Source organism: Elephantulus edwardii, unplaced genomic scaffold, assembly GCF_000299155.1.
Source record: "Elephantulus edwardii isolate Elephantulus edwardi_28Jun2011 unplaced genomic scaffold, EleEdw1.0 scaffold00016, whole genome shotgun sequence".
Taxonomy (NCBI): Eukaryota; Metazoa; Chordata; class Mammalia; order Macroscelidea; family Macroscelididae; genus Elephantulus; species Elephantulus edwardii.
In genome coordinates, this window is record NW_006399766.1 from 14692293 (window position 1) to 14700961 (window position 8669).

The window sequence follows — 8669 nt, forward strand, 5'->3', positions numbered from 1 at the left end:
GTAATTTAATTTTTTAAAAAGCAAAACAAAAAATTTATCAATATCAGAACTGAAGGCTTGATGAACAAATCATAATAAAACAATGGAGAAAACACTTAAATACTTACATTCACCTGGGGTTGTAAATATAAGGAGACTAAAATTAGTGTTTTGTATTCTTTGTTGAATGTTTAAAGAAATTCCAAAAGAACTAGTAGGAACAGATTCTTTAATTGAACTATGTGATCAACCATCCGTTTTCTGTCAGTTTTTCATACTGCAGTGGCTTTCATGTTGCTATGATACTGAAAACTATTCCACCAGTATTTCAAATACCAACAAGATCCCCCATAATGGAACTGATTTCAGTAGAGCTTCCAGACTAAAACAAACAGTAAAGAAGGGCCTGGAGATCTACTGCTAAAAAAAATTAATCAGAAGAAGCGGGAAACTTCTGAATAATGATGGGACATTCAATAACTGTCATAGTGCTGGAAAAGAGCCCCTCAGATTGTAAGGCATTCAAAATAGGATTGAGGAAGAGTTGCTTTCTCAAAGTATTTGTCATTGTTGTGTACCATCGAGTTAGAATTAACTCTTACCTGACTTCTACAGCAGGTTTTTAGAGGCACTTTAAGTGCATGGAAGGAGATTGCCTATATTTCACTCATGGATCAGCTGGTGGATTCGAACTATGTGCCTTTAAGCTGGCAGCACAGCTCCTTATTACTCCTTACCACCAAAGGCGTTTAGAATCTAGCTTAAATGATATGGATGGAGTAAAGCTTTCACGCACTAAAGGGCCTCCATTTGCTGATATAACACAATTAAAAATGAAGAGACAGTGAAAAACATCCATTAGTAATTGGAATATGGAATGTATGAAGAATAAATACAGGAAAACTGGAAGTGGTAAAAAATAATATGGAAAGCATCAGGATACATAGTCCAGGTATGGTATTGTTCTTGGTGCTGTCGAGTCAACAATGACTAAACTGAAATTTCAAATGTGCTGGTATTGACCATTTTGTATCAGACAATCAGTCATCTGGTCCAATGCTGAGAATGACATATTAAAGAATAACATTTATTGTTTTAAAAAAGAACATTTTTAGATATATACTGAAGTACACCCTGTTTGTGACATCCATATGCCCAGAAGGAAGACCAGTTAATGCAACTATTATTCAAGTTTATAAACCAACCATTAATGCCAAAGTTAGAAAAATCGAATTTTTAAACATACTTTTGCAGTCTAAAATTGATCCAATATGCGATTAAGATGTATTGATAATTGTGGGTGATTGGAATGTGAAAGTTGGAAACAAAGAAGAAGGATCAGTAGTAGCTGAATATGCCATGGATTGTCAAAAGAATGGACAAATGTGTCTTGAAAGACGTATAACAAATTGTCTTTAGAGGCAAGAATGGCAGACTTAATTTCATTTTCTTTGAACAGGTTATCAGAAGAGACAAATCATTGGAGAAGGACATAATGCTTAGAATGACATCAAGAAAGAGAAAGGTTCTTAATGAGATAAGGTTGACACAGTAACTGCAACAGTGGACTCAAATATTACAATGCTTATGAGATTGGATAAGCAGCTTATGAGACACTGTAAGACTGGCAAGTTTTGCTTCATTCTATTATACATAGTATATTTATGAGGCTAAAACCACTGGATAACACTTAACCACAGCAACATGGGGATTACAAATAGGTGCTGGCAAAGCAGAAAATATTACAAAGGAAAGACTGGTCAAAGAAACAAGATAAATATAAAAAGTGTAAACTGCTTTTAAAACTGAGTGAAGAGTAAAATGCTAAGAACATCAGAAATAAATTAATAAAACCTTAACTGTGTACAAAGATACTATAGATCAATGTGACCATTATCAGATCCTCAAGGGATAAATATGTTTAAAAGGCTTCCTCATGCCAGAGGAAATACATAAAGTCAAAACTTAGAGGCATCATTCAATACTAATCAAATCACTAAAAGTAAAGGTGGTGGTGGTGGTTGTTGAGTGCTGTCAAGTCATAGACAACTCATAGCGACCCTATGAACGAAAGACCTGAACACTTGTATAACTTCCATCGTATCTCCAAGTTCATAGCATTTCTTTATGGAGGCAAGCTATTTCGGAAGTGGATGCCACTCCTGCTTCCAAGCTTGTTTTAATCAGGAAGCTCCACCAAACACCGTCCACCATGAGTGACCATTATCACATTTGACACATTAGTGTCACAGTGTTTAGCATCACAGCAACCATGAGCAACCTCTGTACAGCTAATGGACAGAGTAGTGCTATACCACTTAGAAGAATGTTTGACAAAAAACAAAAGCAGGCCTGAGGGCTGCAGATTAAAATCACCCACCTTTGGCTAGGTAGCATAACTTTCTATCCACTAGGCCAACAGAGCAAAAAAATTAAAGCAGAAAACATTTTCATCTTACTGTCAATTAGTTGAGAGTGCTGATGACTATGGATAAGAATCAAAGGCCTGTGAATGGTCAGGAATTTGATAGTTAATGGGCACTTTTGTGACCTACTGGTAAGGAGATGTGCTTAAAAAGCATTCTGGATGAACTTCTAAGACATATTTGTTCTTTTGGTAGTCTATGGGATAAAGCCATACTCTTTGCTAACACCACAATTCAAAGGCATCAGTTCTTCTTCTGTCATCTTTCTTTAGTGTTCAACTTTCAGATGCATAAGAAGCAATTAAAAATACAGTGGTTTGCATCAACTGCACCTTGGTCTTTACAAGGACATCCTTGTTCTTTAGCACTTTAAAGAGGTCCTTGGCAGCAAATTTTCCCAATGTAATACATCATTTGATTTCTTTTCCCCCCTACTAGTTCATTTACAAAATTCAAACACATTGTTTTGAAGAACAAATTCTTCCAATTGCCCTCACCCCTCCACCCTTCAAATTGTATAACTCCATGATTATCCCCACCCATCCCCCTGCACATCCTCATCCCTCTGCTTCCAACCTCTCCCACCCCTCTTGGATCGTTATACTCATTTTACAAGAATAGTTTTATACAATATTTATCCTTGTGAGACTGAATTAGTTCACTCAGCATAATGCTCTTCAGTCCCTCCCATGTTAGGTAATATTTACAAAATCATTGCTCCTGTGTGCTGCATAGAATTCCATTGTGTGAATGTACCATAATGTCTCGATCCATTCATTTGTGGTTGGACATTTGGGCTGTTTCTATGTTCTTGTGACGGTGAATAATGCTGCTATGAGCACTGGTGTACAAATATCCACTTGTGCCTCAGTTTTTGTTTTCTCAGGGTATATTCCAAGTAGTGAAATAGCTGGGTCTTAAGGAATTTCCATGTTCAGCTTTTTGAGGAAGCGTCAAACTGCATTCCAGAATGGTGTACCATTTTACAATCCCAACAACAATGTATATTCTTTCTCGCGCTCATGTTTATTGCTGCTTTGTTCACAATAGCAAGGAGTTGGAAACAACCCAAGTGCCCATCAACAAATGAATGGATACAGAAGCTGTGGTATATTCACACAATGGAATAATATGCAGCACTGAAAAACAAAGAACTCATGAAATATTACACAAAATGGGTGACCCTGGAGGACATTATGCTGAGTGAAATATCTCAGTCAAAAAATTACAAATACTGCATAATTCCACTGTTATGGAGGAAAACATAAAAGAAGGGATAAATAATGTACATGGTATTGAAACAGATGAGGGAGAGAACTGTATAAAAGTAATATATGATTAGGTATTATTGGCATGACAAGAGTCCAGAATAAGAGTTGCATAGTAAAGTGGTGGTTTGGGGGAGGGGGGACTGTATAACAGTGAAAGAACTTTTTTTTCCAAAGGAAAAAGTGAACTGGGGAGGAGGAGGGACAGGGAGAAAAATGTGCAACAATGACTGAATGGAAAGTCACGTTCTTTATAAACTTTCATTAAAATCTTAAAAAAAAAGTTCCTGTCTCGCCACATCCTTTCCAACATTTATTACTTGCTGCCCTGTTACACTTTGCCACTGTTTGTTACTAGAGTGAGATTGGACCTCATTGTGGTTTTGATTTGCATCTCTCTTGTTGACTTTCTTCATGTGTCTGTTTGTCATTTGAATATCTTCCTCTGTGAAAATTCTTTCCATGTCTTTTGCCCATTTTGTAATTGGGTTGTCAGTCTTTTTCTTGTGGAGGCCCAGGAGTATTCTACTAACTTTTGTTATGAGACTCTTGTCTGAGATGGTATTACCAAATGTTTGTTCCCAGTCTGTAGCTTTCCTGTCACTCTGTTGGAAAAAGTTTTTGATGCACACATGGATTTAATCTTTAGAAGGTACCATGGATGAATTTTATCCTTTTCGAATTGTGCATTTCTTTTTTAGCAAGACATAGGTTTCTATTTCAAATGAACTACTTCTACTTCTCTCATCTTCTGCAATTTCTTGCTCCCAGAACCAGGACAATGACTAAGTACATTTACACTGTGGGATACTATGCAGCACTCAGGACCAGTGAAGAATTGATGCCCATAAATTGTAGTGCTGGAGAAGAGGGCTGACTATCCTGCCAAAAGAACAAAGAAATATGTCTTGGAGAAAGGAGCAACAAGGATGCTCCTTGGAGGCAAAAATGAGGATGTCGTCTCTCATATACTTTGGGCATATTATTAGGAAAAACCACAAAAAGACGTCATGCTTGGGAAGATGGAGGGTGAGGGAAAAAAACTAGATAGATTGACACAGCGACTATAACACTAGCCTCAAGTATATCAGAGATGGTGAGGATGGCACAGAATAGGACAAGGCCCATATCAATTGTTCATAGGGTTGCCGTGAGTTGTATTGACTCAATGTACATAAGAACAGTAGCAACATTTCTCTGTCCTTTGGCCTCTTTCTCCATTTTTCCTTATTCTAGTCACCTTTCTTTCCTTTGTCTATCTTTTCCTCACTCTCATTCATCTTATTCTCCTCTGTTTGTTTTAATGCCTCTGTTATTGAAATGGTTAAAATATAGGTTAGAAATGTATTTTATTTTCTGTATTTGTTGACTAAAACATTGGTTTTGTTAATTTTAAAGGTGAGAGAGTTGAATTCACTAGATTTAAAATCTTAAAAACAAGGCACCCAACACGAATTGTCTTTTAGTTATTTATGCATGGCCAAGGCCATATAAAAAACTTCCTTAACACAATGGAATACTATGCAGCACGCAGAAGCAATGATTTTGTAAATTATTACCTAACTTGGGGGGGACTGGAGAGCATTATGCTGAGTGAATGAACTTAGTCTCACAAGGATAAATATTGCCTAAAACCATTATTGTAGAATGAGTATAAAGATCCAAGAGGGATGGGAGAGGTAGGAAGCAGAGTCATGAGGACGTACAGGAAGTAGGGGGATTATTCATAGGGTTGTACAATTTTTTGGAAAGAATTTGTTCTTGAAAACAATGTTATTGAATTTTGTAAATAAACTAGTAGAAAAGTTTTTTAGAAAGAAAAAATATATTAGAATTTTGTAAGTAAATTAGTATGAATAAAACCCCAGACAAACAAACAAACAAGGAAATTTCTTCAAGACCCTAAACTCTGGCAAGTAGAAAATATTTTATAGCATAGTTCCTTTATATTTAGCATTACAAAAATATATAGACTACTCCAGTAACTCAACAAGAAAATGGTAAACAACCCAACAACAAAATGGACACAGGATATGAATAGATACTTCACCAAAGAAGACACTTAAGTGGCAAACAAACACATGAAGAAATGTTCAAAATCCTTAGCTCTCTGAGAGATCCAAATCAAAACAACTATGAGATATCATCTCACCCCCGTAACAAGAGCAATGTTCAACAGAGCAACAAACATTAAGAGGTGGAGAAGTTGTAGAGAGATGGAACCCTAATTTAGGGTTGTGGGAGTGTAAAATAGTGCAACCACTATGGAAGGTGGTTTAGAGTTTTCTCAAAAAGCTAGAAATGAAATACCATTTGACCCCGCAATGTCACCACCAGAACTGCCATCCAAACAGATATATGCACACCCATGTTTATTGCTATGTTATTTACAAAAGCAGAGCTGGAAACAACCCTAGCGCGCATCTACAAAGTGTTGAATAGAAAAACTATGATATATTGATACAATGGAATACTACACAGCACTGAAAAACAATGAACTTTTAAAACATTACACAACATGGGTGACTCTGGAGCACACAATGCTGAGTGAAATATCTCACTCACAAAATGACAAATTCTGCATATCACCACTGTTATAAAGCAGGTGTGACATGAAGAGTTGGGAGGAGAATAGAATAAGAGTGGATAGATAATGACCATTGCATTGGAACATATTAAGGAAAGAACTGTTTTAAGAGGAATATATGATTAGGCATTGTATATAAGACAAAAGCCCAGAATAAGAGCTACATCATTGCAAAGAGTATTTGGGGGGTGGAGGGGGTGTCTCCTTATCCCCTGCAGTTAGTGCAGAGAGTGCATCCAGCCTGGAACATACATTTATTATTTAAAAAAAAAATTAAAAAGCCTTTTAAAAAAGAAAAAATAATTAGAAAAAAGTCGCATCTCCCCCGCAGAAACTTTTTGCCCCTTTCTCTTTTATAAATAACCCGTTGAAGCCGCTGAGACCGACTCACCCCGCTTGCAGCCCTGAAGCAGCTCCAAGGAGGAACAGAAAGACCCAGGTCTTCCCGCTGTTGGGACCTGAAACACTACCGGCCTCGCTCCTCAGCCAGTATTCAGCACCCATCAACAGCAGATTGACCCGGGTTGAGGCCTGTGGCCCTGCTGGCAGTTGTGCCAAGATGAAGCCCAGGCCTCAGGGCCTCGCACTACATGGAAGACCTACACCCGGAAGTGAAGGAGGCAACGCTCTGACTAGGCCCATCCTCTGCATCCGGGTCTGCAGGGACATGATCACCCGTCATTCCTTGGGCTATGCCTATGTGAACTTCCAACAGCTGGCGGACGCAGAGGGTGCTTTGGACACCATGAATTTTGATGTTATAAAGGGCAAGCCAGTACGCATCATGTGGTCTCAGCGTGATCCACTGCTTCCTAAAAGTGGAGTGGGCAACCTATTCACTAACAATTTGGACAAATCCACTGATAATAAAGCACTGTATGATACATTTTCAGCATTTGGTAATATCCTCTCATGTAGCGTGGTTTGTGATTATGGAATTGTGCATTTTGAGACACAGGAATCAGCTGAGAGAGCTATTGAGAAAATGAACAGGATACTTCCAAATGTTGGACATTTTAAGTTTTGCAAATGTTTACATCAAGAATTTTGGAGAAGACATGATGACGAGCGCCTTAAGGATCTCCTTGGCAAGAATGGACCTGCCTTAAGTGTGAACATAATGACCGATGAAAGTGGGAAGTCCAAAGGTTTTGGATTTGTGAGCTTTGAGAGGCATGAAGATGCACAGAAAGCTGTTGATGGAAAACAAATTTATGTTGGTCGAGCTTAGAAAAAAGTGGAACGACACACAGAACTTAAATGCAAATTTGAGCAGAGGAAGCAAGATAGGATCACCAGATAGGGTGTTAACTTACATGTGAAAAATCTTGATGATGGCATTGAAGACTAATGTCTCCGCAAAGAGTTTTCTCCATTTGGTACAATCACTAGTGCAAAGGTTATGATGGTGGGTGGTCGCAACAAAGGATTTAGCTTTGTATGTTTCTCCTCCCCTGAAGAAGCCACTAAAGCAGTTACAGAAAAGAATGGTAGAATTGTGGCCACAAAACCACTGTATGTAGCTTTAGCTCGGCGCAAAGAAGAGCGCCAGGCTCACCTCTCTAACCAGTATAGGCAGAGAATGGCGAGTGTCGAAGCTGTGCCCAACCCCGTGATCAACCCCAAGCAGCCAGCACCTCCTACAGGTGACTTCATCGCAGCTATTCCACAGACTCAGAACGGAGCTGTGAACTCCCCTCCTAGCCAAACTGCTCTATTAAGACCAAGTCCTCGCTAGACTGCTCAGGGTGCCAGACCTCATCCATTCCAAAATATGCCGGGCGCTATCTGCCCAGCTGCTCTTAGACCACCATTTAGTACCATGAGACCAGCTTCTTTACAAGTTCCATGAGTCATGCTAACACATCACAGACCATGGTTCCCTGTCCTGTAGCTGCTGTTGCTGCAGCTACTCCGGCTGTCGGCACAATGCCCCAAGATGAATGTACTGTGGGAGTTCGCAATCCTCAGCAATATCTAACTGTACAATCACAAGTCACAATGCAGCAGCTTGCTGTTCATGTCCAAGGTCAAGAGTGTTTGGCTCCTTCCATGTTCGCATCTGCCCCTTGTCAAGAGCAAAAGCAAATGTTGGGTGGAAGGCTGTTTCCTCTTATTCAAGCCATGCACCCTACATTGGCTGGTACAATCACTGGCATGTTACTGGAGATGGATAATTCAGAACTTCTTCATATGCTGGAGTCTCCAGAGTCTCTTCGTTCTAAGGTTGATGAAGTTGTCCTACAAGTCCACCAAGCTACAGAGGCTGCCCAGAAAGCAGGTAACAGCGCTACTGGAGTTCCAACTGTTTAAAATGATCACGGACCATGAAAGAAAACTCATGCTTCACGGAAAAAAAAAAAAGAACTAAACATCGGAAAACTAAAATATTGTGGAGAAAAAAAAATT

General features: G+C 38.9%; 1 pseudogene; it reads left to right on the forward strand.

Annotated features, from left to right (window-relative positions):
- Nucleotides 1–6903: 6903 nt before the first annotated feature.
- Nucleotides 6904–8573, forward strand: LOC102870875 (annotated as a pseudogene).
- Nucleotides 8574–8669: the final 96 nt, after the last annotated feature.